This window comes from Canis lupus, chromosome 7, assembly GCF_011100685.1.
Source record: "Canis lupus familiaris isolate Mischka breed German Shepherd chromosome 7, alternate assembly UU_Cfam_GSD_1.0, whole genome shotgun sequence".
Classification (NCBI taxonomy): domain Eukaryota; kingdom Metazoa; phylum Chordata; class Mammalia; order Carnivora; family Canidae; genus Canis; species Canis lupus.
The window spans coordinates 29,724,515-29,739,332 of NC_049228.1; the positions used below are offsets into that span (position 1 = coordinate 29,724,515).

A 14,818-nucleotide genomic window follows, 5' to 3' on the forward strand; every position below is an offset into this window, starting at 1 on the left:
GAGTCATGGACAGAGCAAGCAGGTTCCTCCATGAGGAGACAAAAGGCCTCCAAAGGCCTGCCAATTCCACATCCAATATTCTTCAATAAGCTGAAAGTCCCATTATTCTTATTAATTCTATTATTTAATCATTTTAAGTATCTTAGTGTATGCTGTTTATAAAACAAAATCTCATTTCACAATTTTAACAAAACTGCTAATTAGCTACTCTGATTCCCGGTTTACAAGTAAAGAATGGTATCAGAGAGGTTCCTGCCTTGCTTCAGGTGACACAGCTAAGATACAGCAGACCCAAGAGGCAACTCAGGTGTGTTTAGGTCCACGTGTAGAGCCTCACACCATCTTCATATTGGTCTTAAAAGCTTCTGTTAAGATGCAGATGTATTTTATGCAGCACTTTGGAAACTCGGTCATCCTCAGTACGTTGGTATTATTCATTGGTCCAAATTAGGCAGATGTGGCCTCAAAAGCAAGACCTTGAAAGAGTGAAGCACCGAAAAATAAAAGGCTCCCACACTTGGGACACTCCTCACTTAAGGAGAGCAACATAGCGGCCAGCACACAGGAGAGGAGCAGTCAGTAAAATCCCTTCCTCTTCCTGTCTTACACATGTACTCCGTGGAGTGTTAGGGAGAAATGGCTGGACACTGGAAGAGATAGCAACAAAAAGTTGCAGACACTTGGGAAGGGTGATAACAGACTCTCCTCAGTAAACACAACGATTTTTCCAATCTCACCACTCGCACAAGTGCTGTGCTCTGTGCCATTTTTCTAGCTAAAGCTGATGGTACCGAAGCAAGGTACTGGTTTTGATGCTTTCCCACCATTTCTCTGTCTGCTGAAAACTCTGCGAGAAGGAGCCCACAGTTTGTCAGTGTAATGGGTCAGGGATATTGACTTCCATGCCCCGTGATAACAGGTAATAATAATTGTACTTTCAGTGATAGCAACTGCTAGTTAAGTACTTAGTATGTGTAGGATGCAATGTCAAATGCTTTCTAAATATCTCATCTCACTTGATCCTCCAAACAACCCTCAAATTTTGCTATCATTACTTCTGCTTTACATGATAAAAACAGAATAGAGAGGTCAAGCAATTTGCCCCTGACCACCCGGCTGGTGCATGGTGGTGCTAGAACCAATTCATTTCAGACTCCAGATGCCATACTCTTGACCCTCACATTGTAGTCTTTGTTACTGTTATGCTAACCATCTATGATCTGGGGAAACTAAGGCAGAGTGTTAACTCATTAAGGTAACAGCTGGGATAGCTTTGTGACTTAAAAACATACATTTGCTTAATTGTCCAGCCATGCATTTTATTAATATTTATGGTGAGAAATAATTTATATAATTGGCATCTGCAGTGAAATATAATGGAACATAGTATATTATTAATAAAGGAAAAACAATTAACAGTAAATGTAATCATATCATAAGTGTTATTTCCTCCATAACTTATTGTATTTTACTTAAAAGCCTTCTTTTATTTCCTCTAAACTGAAGATTCTTAATCTTGGGTCCCAAAGGTTCATGGATAGAATTCTGGGGGTGGAAAAGGGAGGATACATATAGATTTCAATTTGAATAGGAAAAAAAATGACATTTTTGCTTCACTAGCCTCTAACTGAAATGTAATATTTTTCAGTTATAAATATTGCCAACAGACTACCATGGTATATTTAGCAACATCTAACTTTGTCACCAATAGAAATTGTAGATTTTAGAACATTATTTTCAGTATTACAAATATTTCAAAATATCATTTATGCTTATGTATACTTAGGAATATAATAGTTACTGGACCAGCTGCTAGACCTTCTATTTAATACTTAAATAAAGAAGCGTATGTGTATATATTACTATATCACAAATATTTTAATATTTTGGTAAGTGCATTTGAATATAATTTGTCTCTGTTGTAATCCTATGCAGTTTATTTTATGTATTTGAAACATTATTGAGGTGAACCTGAGGGCTTTACCATAGAAAGTTTGAGAACTGCTGCTCTAAGCCATGCCTTGGAGATACATTTTCCTACAAGTTGGGGCTGGAGTACAGAGAAGGTAAAGCTGCCAACATATGCAGAGCAAGGCGGCCCGACCCTCAGACCATCTCTGATAAGCTTCTTCCATCTACCTTGCTCCAATGAGATAGATTTCTCTCTTTAGTTAGCTTATGTATTCATGATCCCAGAAAGCAGCAGGTCTTCATGAACAGAAATTTCAGCAGTTGGTGTCTCTCCAAATATCAACCAAGACTCAAAGCTTACAGTGCTGGCTGGTCATTAAAGAGCTTAGTGCTGATGCCTGGGTCTTGTTGGGCTCTTTCTGTGATCCTGGACAAGTTCCTCAAGACTCAAACCTCAAGCTCATCTTGTTTAAAATTGGGACAAGAAGGGTTGATATTTGTAAAGTGCTTCACATCTTTCAGATTACTCTTACCTTATCCCTCGAGCTCTCACACCGGGGCTGTGGGGGCATAAATATCATTATGTTGTATTAGATATAAAGGAACTGACTCTGAGGGTGCAGGGTGGCTCTAGAACCTGGATCTTCAGACCCTCAGCAGGGTCACCCTCACCCTGCCCACCCCCATAGAGGTAGCCCCCGGGTACCTCTCTACATGCTGTTTCCATCCTTAAAGACATAACCCCTCCAACGATGACCTCTCATTTCCTCCCATCATGATCCCTCTACCTCACTCTCTGTAGTACCTGCAGGCTGCCTTCTGACCTTACCTTTGACCTTGGATTCCTTCCTTAAGTTGTTAACACTCTCATGTGCTCAGGTCTGAATCTTGGGCCTGAATCTCATACTAAATCTTGGGGTGGCCACAAATTCACTGACTGACCCTGGAAAAGTCACTGAAGCTGCCTGAGCCTTATTTTCTCACTTTTAAGTCAAAGATTTGTCATAAAAATTAGACGGTGTAAAGATGTTTTTGTAGAACTACAACAGCCACAGTAAAGATAGGCTAGGTGGCAAGGTACGGAGAAAGGTCCTGACTCAGGTCTTGGCAAGGACAATTCTATTTGTATAACCTGGGAAACATTATTCTCTCTCCTCTCCTGAGCCTAAGTCCTCATCTTTGGTAGCAACGCTTTTACCTTTCTATTAAAGTTTTTGTGAAAATAAAAGGAGACAGTGACAAAAGTCCTTAATGCAATGCCTGCCCCTCAATACTTTGTGTGGTGGTGGTGCTGTTACTTCTTTCTCTTTGGGAATAGAATCTTCTCTCATATATTTTATGCCCCACTACATCAAGCAATGAACAGGTCTCAATCCTTGAGATCTTTCTGATGTTTTTCACCATTTCTAAAGACCATAGGTTGTATGATCCATTGCACACTGTTTGGTTCCACTGCACAGGAGCCTTCTGAGGCTCTCTTACCCCCACTTGACACCCAGCACCATGAGAACAGAGTTCTCATTTACAGTTCTTCACATTCTCCAGTGTTGGCATGGTGAGGGGCAAGGGAAGGCCCTCAGTGAGGGTCTGTTGCTAACCATAATCATGCTACCCATGCAACATCCTGGGTTCCAGGCTGAAATAGGGTTAGGGCTCTGATACAGGGCCTACTCTACTTTCTCCTTGTTTGAATTCTTTTGACAAAAGCAGCCCTTAGGTTTAACATAAATAGAGAACTAAAACACCCATGGAGAATGCTGTAATTTTTACTACAGGAGTTAATCATCAGCTGACAAATGAAAAAGGTAAGTTTTTATAGGCATTTATTGCTAAATTAATTAAATGCACAGCTGGGCACTATAGCACAATCCCAGCAGATATAATGAAGTTAGCTATATACCTCTAGCTCATTGATTTAGGGGCTCATAATTCTTGATATTAAACAGTTAAGATTGAAGTCTTTAAGTATCTGAACTGTGATGTTTCTGGAGTGGATATCTTACTTTTGTGTCACATTTTACAATACAAATCTTTTTAATTTGCATATCATTTGAGTCTCACAACAGCCTTGTGGAGTGGGTGGCATTATCTTCATTTTTATAGAGGCAGAAACTGGAGTGTAGTGAATTAAATCACTGCTTAAGGATATACAGCCAGTGTATCTGTTATTTACTGATGAGTAAATTACCCCAAAATTTAGCTGCTTCAAACAACAAACATTTATTCTCACAGTTTGTGTATGTGAGGAATCAAGACATAGCTGAGCTGGGGGGCCTATGATTTAGTGTCTATCCTGAAGCTCTGGTCTAACTATCCCTGAGGGCCCATCTCAGGGAGGGTTGGTTTCCAAGGTCAGAATGGGGTGGCATTTAGCTCCCTGCAAGCTATTGGACCTAGGGCCTCAGTTCCTCATAAACTGTCCATCAAAGGCCTTCCTCAGTTCCTTGCCATGTGGCCAGCTCCATGCAATATGCTACAACATGGCAGTGGTCTCCACCAGAGAGTGAGAAAGTGAGAGAGAACACCCAACACAGAGCCACGGTCTTTTACAACCTAGTCTTGAAAGTGGCATCAGTCATTTCTTCTGTGTTCCATTCATTAGAGGGGAGTCAGTAAATCTGGCCACACCCAAGAAGGAAGGGTTCCAGAGGGCTGTCAATACCAAGGGACAGGGGTTACTGGGGATCATCTTAAAGGTTGCCTCCTTTAAGACTCAAGGAGTCAAACTTAGTTTAGTGTTTTGTCTAATTCATCATGTTGCTCCAGCAAGGATCCATTAATTCCTTCAAGTGCTTATTGCTGGGACTCTTCTTGACTGAAATGATACAAAAATAAAATCTGTGACCTGAGGAGAATCACAATATATGAGCAAAGACTGTCTGGATGATGACAGCGTGTGGGGATGAAGACAGCACTAGCAAAAAGCCCACGCTGTGGTGGGAAATCTGAAGTAAGACATGCTACCCAGTCCTGCAGGGTTTGCCCTCTGCCACAAGTGCTGACAGACTGGAAGGACTGGTGAGACCCGGTAATCAGAAGACATGGAGAAAGGCCTTTGCAGCAACTGGGAAGGCAGAAATCAGAGAAGGTCCTCCCTTCATCCAAATACAAATTATTTGCAACTACTAAGAGGCAAATAGCTCCTGTTGAGACTGGAGAATTTATTGTGTGCAGTAGTTCTCAGCCCTGATTTACATTAGAGCCACATGGGAGCCACCTGGGAGCTTTTAGAGAGCTCTCTCCCTTAAGTCAAATGAAGAAAATCAAAATCTCTTCGGGGTAGGACCTGAGCATTGGTACTTTTTTTTTTTTTTTTTTTTTATCTTATGGCTGCCTTTTTTAATCCTCATACCCATCCTATGAGATAGATATTACGATTATCCTCATTTTACAGATGATTTACTTCTGTATACTTCATTCCTAAATTTAAGCTACATGGTATTGAACATGGTATTGATTTAAATACATTTCTGCTTCTCCAAAGTACCCATCACTGTACCTTGCACTAATGAACTAAACTTTTAATGTTTACTAAAATAATTGCTGCACTCAAGATAGTCATCTTTGGGTTGCTATAAAGCAGTGATAAGGGGAACCCTGGGTGGCACAGCGCAGTGCCTGCCTTTGGCCCAGGGCGCGATCCTGGAGACCCGGGATCGAATCCCACATCAGGCTCCCAGTGCATGGAGTCTGCTTCTCCCTCTGCCTATGTTTCTGCCTCTCTCCTCTCTCTCTCTCTCTCTCTCTCTGTGACTATCATAAATAAATAAAAATTAAAAAAATAAATAAATAAAGCAGTGATAATAAATTATAAAATACTTGGGCAGGTTAGTTCTCCAGGCTTCTCCATAAACTAACTTCTGGCTATTAGGAATGACTGGTTGGAGCAAGAGTACAAAGCCTGGTTCTCTGTCCTAAGTTCAGGATAACTGGGAAGGGCTGATTCAGCCCAGAGCTCCTCTGGGACCAGCTGAGGCCTTTGTTTGAGACTGCGTTGTGGTTCACTCTTCTCCCTTTACCCAATTCTGCTTCCTTTATTGTCTCAGGTCTTGATCTCAAGGATCCGCCCCAGTAAACTTCTTGCACACAGATGTCCATGTCTCCATATTGGAGGATCCAACCCAAGACTAAAGAAGCACAGATGGACCACATTTATTAACTTTATTTTACTTTCATAGACATGGTATCTCAAAGTGGAAATTGTACATACTTTATAATCAGAGATATCGACACTTATCTGGGATCAGCTCAGGGAACTTACTTACTCTCTCTGAGCCTGTTTGTTCATTTCTGAAGAACGATCTTACTAGGATTAAAAACAGTTCACATAAAGTACCTATCACGACTTTTGGCAAAATACAGGCAGCCAGACCATGGAGGCCTGTAAATTGGTGAACCAAATACCCAGTGTACATCTCTTACCTCTGCCTTGCACCACCACACCAGTATTTTTTTAAAGCGTTCTAGATGACCCCAAGATGTCAGGGCAAGAACTACTAAGCTCAGTCATGAAAGAACTTTGTTGACAATGCTAAGAAGTTTACATTTTATTTTGAAAACATCAAGGGAGATTTAATAGAGGGCAATGACTTGATTAGATTTGTATTTGAGAAATATTTTGCCTATACAGTCTGGAAGATACAGAGGAGCAGACACTGGAGAGTAGGAGACAGGTAAAGAAGTCTCTGCTATAATCCAGTTTAGAAATGATGGTGATTAGAAATGGTGAACTAAAACAATAGCTTAAAGACATAGGGGATGGGACAAATTTGAGAACATGAAGATAATAAACAGATTGCCTGTGGAATGTGAGGGGAAGGTTAAGCTACAGGTGAATGCAAGTTTCTGGCCTGAAACAGCAGCAAACCAGTGTGCTTTTCCAAGGAGAGAAATGCAGAGGAGCAGCAGGAATAAGTGACAACCTGGCAGAAATGTAGAGTTCAGTTCAACAGGACATCTCAGTGGAGATGCACAGCAGCCACTGAAATTATGGTCAGGAGCTGAAAAGAGGGATATGAACTGGAGATTATTATTTAAGGACCATGAAGCCAAGGAAATATATGAAATCACGAAAGTGAAGGATGAACCTCTGAGGAAGAACAACATAGAAGGGGTGGACAGGGAACGGGTAGCTGACCTCCAAGACTGAGAAATAGTATCATAGGACTTGAATGGAAAACGAGAGGCATCTAAGGAAAAAGAGAAGAAATATGCATAAAAAGGAGGTAACCAACAGGGCCAAATGCTTCAGAAATATGAACAATAACTAAACTTTATAAATAATCCCTCTTTCAAGTAGTAGTTTTGTATTAGGCACTTCAGAACTCTTCCACAAAAATTCCCGAATTTATGAATTCATTAATCAATGAATATTAGAACATCCTGATTTAAATTATAAGAATATCAAGAAGTCTGCAGAGAGAAGGCTCCAGCAATAGGATGAGCTGGTGTGGGGACACCACCCAGGAGGATATCCAGCCATCTATAGAAAGTTTAGTTTCTGTGGGCAAGTAGAAAATAAGAAATGGATGTTGGAAAGCCAGCCAATAGTGTCTGCTATGCAGGTTTCTTCAGGTGTCCTTCAAACAATTGTGCAAGGCAAGGATTATCACCTCCTTTTTTATGGATGAAGAAACCATGGAAAGAAGAGTAAAGAAGCTTCCCAAGAGGACACATCTCAGGAGTGGCAGACCCATGGTTCAATTCCAGTGTCCAAATTCCCAAGCCTATGGTTTTTAAACAGCTTATAGCAAATGATCCTTCTATAGTTCCCCCATAACAGGGCTCACATTCTTCTCTTACTGCATTGTTTCTTAGGCATTTATTTCCCTGTTCATGTATTTGTGAAAGTGTTCTTTCTACTACTATGACGTCACATGTCTGCGACTTCAGCTAAGGCTACTTCTCCAATCTGTCAAGATCATTCAGAATTCTCATTTTATGCTGCAAGGTGTTAGTTATTCCTTATAACTCAGGATGAACTAAAGATAGAAGCACACTTGGCATCTTTCAAGTCAAGTGACCAAGACTACTCTAAGAGGGATTAGTGGTGCATCCACCTCAAAGTTAAATGGTCTCTAGAAACTGACTTTTCCTAGCTTCTTTGCAAGTTTGCTGTGGCACAGTCATATGTCTTATTGATGATAAGATAAGCTATATTTATTTCCTATTTTATCTATGTAGCTCATCAACCTGCCACAGAAGAATATTAAACCATTTACATGAAATGGTTTGCATTTTTTTTAATAAAATGGCTTTAAAAGCTGGTTTGTTTTTATAAACACCTGTAACTGTCCATGAGTTAGCAAATTCATCATCTATCTTTCTCTAGAGTCTTTCCAAGAAACCAGGTCACAGTGATTGATCAGCGGTGCCCACAAAATCTTTCTTTGCATTCTCCTGTTTCCCTACATCTTCTCTCTTCCTCTGACATTTGCAGCTAACCTTGTATTCATTCCCCAGAATTTCTTCTCCACAGGAGATTTAGCTAAGTTAGCCCTGAACCATGCTCAGGAATGAAGTAAGCACAGACCTGAGTAGTGGATTTTTGATGGGTTATTTAACCCTGCAGCTTCTACAACCCATGACATTCATGTGTATGTCTGTTCAACATTCCAAAGGGGGAAAACAAGGCAAATGTAATGGGTGGGCACCAAATCTAGTATAGTTTTAAAGTAGCATCATTTGCTTTAGGTCCCAAAGCCCCATTGGCTAGTGATTTGATCCTTTCTGCTCACTATCTTTCATCCTTTGTTTCCTGAAGGACAGCTGTGGGTTATTTGCAAGACCAATATACGGTAGGAAGACACTGACATCAGGAGAGTTGATAATAGCTACGCTGATGGAGTGCTTACTGTGTACAAGGTGCTGTGCTCAACACTTTCACATACTGTAACTCTTTTGATCTTTTAACAATGCTGTGAGCCCTATTGCACGGCAGAGGAAATTGAGGCCTGGAGAGCTTAAGTAATTTACTCAAGGTCACTCAGCCAGGTAATGACAACTTAAATTCCAATCCCAGTTTTTCTATCTTCAGAGATGAGAATTCTTAACCATTCTGATACTCCATCTTTCAAAAGCTTAAATAAGCAATAGCAATCTCCTCTCAATTCATTCATTTAACTCATACATATTGAAATTTTGCTGTGTGCCCAGGACTTGTGTTTAAAAAAATAATAACACTTTATCTGTTCCCTTGGGTGCATTCATTCTTAATCCCCCAAATGTTCCTTCATACAGTAAAGTCACCTTGCATTATGACAAAGGAAAGAGGTCCGGAGAAGGCATGCTGAAGAAGCTAGCTCAGTTCTCACCAATCCTGGAATGAGCTGAAGAGAGGGCCTGCCAGGAAAGAAGGTACATGAGCCCTGAGTTACCTGTGGCAGAGCACAGGAGGAAGATGGGGCTACCTAATGTGTGTATAAGAAAGCAGGTATGTTTCTATAATAAATCATTAGAGGTGAAGTGTAGGCTACTATAAAAGATGGAAACACAGACATTAGCAGTTTTCACCCACTCAGGATTCTTCACTATGAACTATTGGGGGCTTATGAGAAGGACCTGAGGCAGGGCCAGAGACCAGAGAGCATCCCTTAGTGGTACAGGCCAGCTACCGACAAAGCATGAGACATCACTTTCCCCTCAAGAACAAAATCCGTAAGTTGCCTGTGGGAGGGCAGCTGTCCCTGTCACCCCCAGATCAAAAGTAAAGACCCATTAGGGAGAAGGGAATAAAAGCTCCACCCCTGGGTGAAGGAGAAGAAAGCATCCCTGGACCACATCAGTAGACGCACCCTCCGCTGGGGCATGGGGGTAGAACCAAAGAGAAAGGCCAACCCCAACAACCTGAGCCCCAGGGCATGCCTAACAGCTTGTGGCAACAATCAGCTGCAGTGTGGTGCTGGGGATGAGGAAGAAGCAAGGAGAGCGGTCCTCTCAGATGCACAAGCACACAGAAAAGCAAGAGATGCAGGTGTGTGTGTGGTGATGGGACACTGAGGAAGACTATCAGGCGGTCAACCCTCACCAAGGATGGTGCCAGAAGAATCTGAAGCTGGTGGCACCCTGAAAATAACCACAGAAACGCCAAAAGCTAAAGTTTGCCTGGGTTGCATTTGGACTTTTTGAACCTGCAGGCTCATATCAATTATCAGTTCTTAAAAATAGTTTTGCCTCTCTCCATTTCTATTCTGGATCTGTGATCCCCAGCTAGTCGTCTAGTCTCTGTTGTCCATACTTTGACATTTTTCATCCCACTGTGTCTCAGAGCAATGTCCTGGCTCATTTCTACCAACCCCTCTTTTATGTCACTTCTTTCAGCTGCATAGAATCTGCTGCTTCACCTGCCCATGAATTAATAGGTTTCAAGTATCACACTATCTTCTATAGAAGTTCTGTATGCTCTTTTTTGACTGTCCCTTGTCATTTTTATAGTCTCTTATTCCTTGCTCATACTTCTGGCCCTTCTTTTATATATTTAAACATATTAATATACATATTTTTAAAACTGCAATTAATAAATCCAGTATCTGAAGTCCTTGTGAGTCTAATTCTACAATCTTTCTGCTGGCTCTCATTCATAACACTTCATTTCTTACATGCTTTTTTGAGTGAATTCTTATTTGATTTAACTTTCTGGGAAAGAGGGTCCTGCTGAAAGTATATTCTTCCATAAGAACTTGTGTTGCTTTAGCCAGATGATGGAGGGCTGCTGATGGAATACCACCTAAAAATAAAATTCCAGTGTGAAGTTGTTTTTTAATTAAGTAGGTAATATAAATTTGGTATGAAACCTTCAAGAAGGCAGGCTTTCAATTAAAAAGTCTCAGGGAACAATATTTTTTCCTTCTCCACCTATGGCTAAGTTTAAGGCAGATAATTTTCCTTATAGATCTCTTTGTGAAGTTCTTTTCTTTTTTTCCCCCTCTTAATCTAGTCTATTCTTTTGTGTAGAGTAGATGAGATGACCCTGTAGCATCCTGGCTTTCTTTACCCTTCTTTGTTGAGTGGGTTCCTATAACATGGCTAGTCACCAAGGCCACCAGGAATGAGCTGATGGCTCCAGGATAGCTGGTGGTTTTAAAGCTTACTCTTCTTTTGGATTCCTGTATTTAATTTATTTTCAACAAGCTGAAATTGCTTATAAAAAGTAAAGGAGCAGCATGTCCTAATGGTGCCTGTTAGTGTATTCCTTGTTTGAATACCAGGTCTGCTATCTTAATTATTGTGCAATCTTGGGTAATCTATTTGCTTTCCTGAAATTGTTTTGTCATTTGTAAAACATAAATAAATAATACTGAGCTACATTTTTGACTCTCATGCAGACTCAAGAATAATGAATGCAGAGTGCCTAGAACAAAGAGATCTTGCCTGGCATTTAACAGTGGCAGTTATTACAAGTTTTATTAGCAAATTCTTGGGATAAATGTCCTGAGAGCTTTAAAAACAACACACTGGCCATTTCCAGGCAGGCCTGCTGCCCACTCAGCCCAGAGTGAGAATAACAAATAAGAAGCGTGATTAGGAGTCCACAGGACTGTTGCATTATGGGTGAGGTGGTGGTAAAAGGGATTTATCTTTTTCTCCATCTTTTGTATATCATTCTGTGTCCCAATCAGAAATGATCCAGTAGCAAAAATGACACTTTCTCTGATGTACAAATACCTGCCTCTGAAAAGAAAATAATAAGCAGGATAGGGAGAATCTCAACCAAAGAGCCAACTACTGTCATTAAATAGAATCTTGAAAAACAACAAGAGTATAAACTCAGTGGTATTTGGGCTGTTCAGTAAGCATTCTCCATCTGCCAGCATGATGGCCCTCTCTCCTTTTGGTGTATTTGTCCAGATGAAAATTAATGAGAACTTAATGTCCATTTGAAAATTGTTGGGTCTATTGGATTTCACATGTGGCAAAGCATCACTAATTTTAAAGGATTTTTAAAGTTTGTTAACTGATGGTTATGGGATTGTGGTCACTTTGGACTTTTTTGTTTACTGTGTCTTGCAGCAATCATTCAAAATCTTGTCTTTCAAAGAAATAATTATGGCGGCATCATTAAGTGGTGGATGTCCTACATCTTACGAAATACTCACCTGTGAAACTATGGAAAGGGGCCATGGTCGCCATTCCTTCTCTTCCCTTGAGGGATGTTTAGATTAAATGGAATTGACTCTGCAGGCAACTTTACCTCTTTCCAATGCTCATTCAGCCTTCCATAAATATTACATGAATCCTACAATAAGCATCTAGCTTGAGCTCCTCAGAAAACAGACTGAAATATAGATTGGCTGGCAGGCTTACTGAGAAGTGCTTTGAGATTCAGCATATATAAGTAAGGAAAGCAGAGTCGGGCAAAAGGAGAAGTTGGAGGGTGACATAGTGCCAACTAAGGCCCCACCTGACCTCACAGAGTGCTCTGGAACAGAGGATGGTCTTTCAGAGTTGTCCTAAATTGAGGCAATGAGCTCATCCTTCATACCACTATATTGACCAGTCATTGGGCTGCAATTGTAAAGAGGACAAAACTTTGGGCAAGGAACTTTCTTCTGCCAGAGGCAGTTCCTGAGGAGATATGGAGCTATGAGCCAGCAGCAGCCAGCACTCTTAGCAGCTGGGAAAAATGCATGTCTCCATCCTATGGTAGGGCCTGGGTGATGCCTCACAGCTTTCCTTCACACAGCAGTACATCAGGGAGCAAAATCAACACAGTCCCCAGCTTCATGGATAGTCACAGCATTTCTCAATTTCCTTCATCTTGACCTTGAAGAGTCACCACTCCTCTTGTCCCTGGTGGCCCTGTCCCCACTCTGTCATATTCCACCTTATCCCAGCTTCCTTTCACCCACAGACTAGGGAGACAATAGTGATCATAGTTAATAAGGTTTGGGTCAGCACTGAGGCATCTTCCAGTGTGAGCAGAGGACTCTATTAGCGCAGTGATGCATTCCCAATGGTTCAGCTTCCTGAAGTCCTCAGTGTATGGTGCGAAGCAGGAAGATGTGAAAATGACTAAATTGATGCTTATCAAGAACAATTAGCTCTGGATAAATAGGAGTTACATATTCTGTAATGGGCATGGATGTGTCTCTGGGCGGCTGGAACGTTCCTCCCTTAGCTACTGAGGGAGTTTCAGTAATCAGGTACAATATCTTATAAATCATTTATAAGAAAGGATGAGACAAGCAGGGGACTCAGATTATTTCCATTCTATGGAGGAGAAAACTGAGGCATGGCACAGCACAAATGTCCCCCTGGGCCACACACTAACGAAATGGTGGAAATAATTAAAATAGCGACGAGTTATCAAGAATCCACTATTCCCTTCACTGTTAGACCAACATTGTGAAAAACATTATCGCTGCTTTTTACATCAACTCTGGGAGGTGAATATTAACACACTGAGGTTCAGAGGTTAAGTGACTTGCCTAGGTCACACAGCAGTTAAGTGACAGGATTTGGGACCTGGCTGTCTTAGCCCAGAGCCCAGCTTCTTTACACTATCTCACGCCCAGGCATTCCTGGTCTGTGGCTTAGCAGAGCCTGCTGAGAGGCAGGAAAATAGCACTGGCATTTGAAAGATTTGTGAGTGGTGGGTGGGGATTTCAGATAGGAGTGCCCGGGACATGGTTACAGGTGAATTTTGCCTCGGGTGAAGGCTGCTGCATAACCAGGTGTTCCTAGCGTAACAAATGTCATTGAGTTGCAGTGGGACACAGGCCAGTGAGGAAGGAGCATAGGGCCTGCCTCAGCTCAGTGGAATGAATAGTGCAAGGACCCAGCCCTCAGCTTGAGGAGTGGGCACCGCTGCCTTTCATGTGAACGTCCTTGCAAGGGAGAGCATCGGGGAGAGGCAGGAAGCTGCTAGCGTGGTCTTCACAGCTGGGCAGACAAGGTGTCAGTCTCAGACTTTCTCTAGGGTGAGCCTTGGCTCTGTTACTTCACCTGTGAAGCACAGCTTCCCATCTGGGAATCAGGGACATTCTGATCATCTTCACAGCAATGTGACAGAGATGAAATGAGAATGTGCTTTTAAAGAGCCAATCCCAGAGCAGATAGATATATGGGCTCCACTTTTGACCTTCCAGTTCTGGAATGGCTAGGTCTTGGAGAGCCAGATTGCTTCGCTGGCGGATGAGGAGTGACCCAAGGGCAGCCCAGGCCGGTTTGGTGTTACCCGTGCAAGCCAGACCCAGACCTGGCCTTTATCGCTCTGTGGGAAGGCAGGGGGTGTGGTTCTGGTTCACTGGTTGGTGCAGACAGTTTCCACCAGGCTGACTTAGAAGAATGAGGCAATGAGTACAGGAACTGCCTGAGGCCAGATAACCTCCCCACAAATGGCACAGGCAGCCCTGCTCTGTGCAGAGAGCAGCAATGTGCTGGTGGTGTCTGGAGCATCCTACAGGGCCTAGGAAGGGGTAAAGGGGAAATCACATACTTCTCAAGGTCTCTTACAAGCCTCTGGCATTCCCTAGGTCACCCATAGTTTTGAGCAGAGCATGACAGCAGTTCCCACCCCTGCCAGATGACTCCTTGTATTTTGCCTTGTATTCACCGCACAGCTTTAGAATAGTGAGAGCCTCCGGATTCCAGTCTAAATGGAGCTGACATGACACCAGAGCTTTCACATTTATTATTCCTCGGGAGCCTTCCGCTCTACTATAATTTTCAATTTATATGGTGACCTGTTTCTCACTTATCAGTGACCTTGACTGAGTGCCCTCTCCCTGCCAAGCATGAGCCGCACAGCACAGGGTGCCGGAGTCCTGACCCTGAAGCACACAGCATGCAATAGAAACCTGCTGACCTGCTTCCTAACAGAATGACCTTCAGTTCTCTGAACTTCAGCTGCCCCTTCTGCAAAATGGGCATACTATTAATGTACATGTGGGGGACAGTCAATGCTCAA

At 42.1% G+C, this 14,818-nt stretch overlaps 1 long non-coding RNA gene across 1 annotated transcript in view; it reads left to right on the plus strand.

Annotated features, from left to right (window-relative positions):
* LOC111096669 overlaps positions 1-14,818 on the plus strand; it is a 56,878-nt gene extending 42,060 nt beyond the window's left edge. The window contains exons 3-4 of the long non-coding RNA XR_005362132.1: positions 9,151-9,343; positions 14,613-14,818. This is a non-coding gene — a long non-coding RNA (uncharacterized LOC111096669). The remainder of the gene's footprint in view (positions 1-9,150; positions 9,344-14,612) is intronic.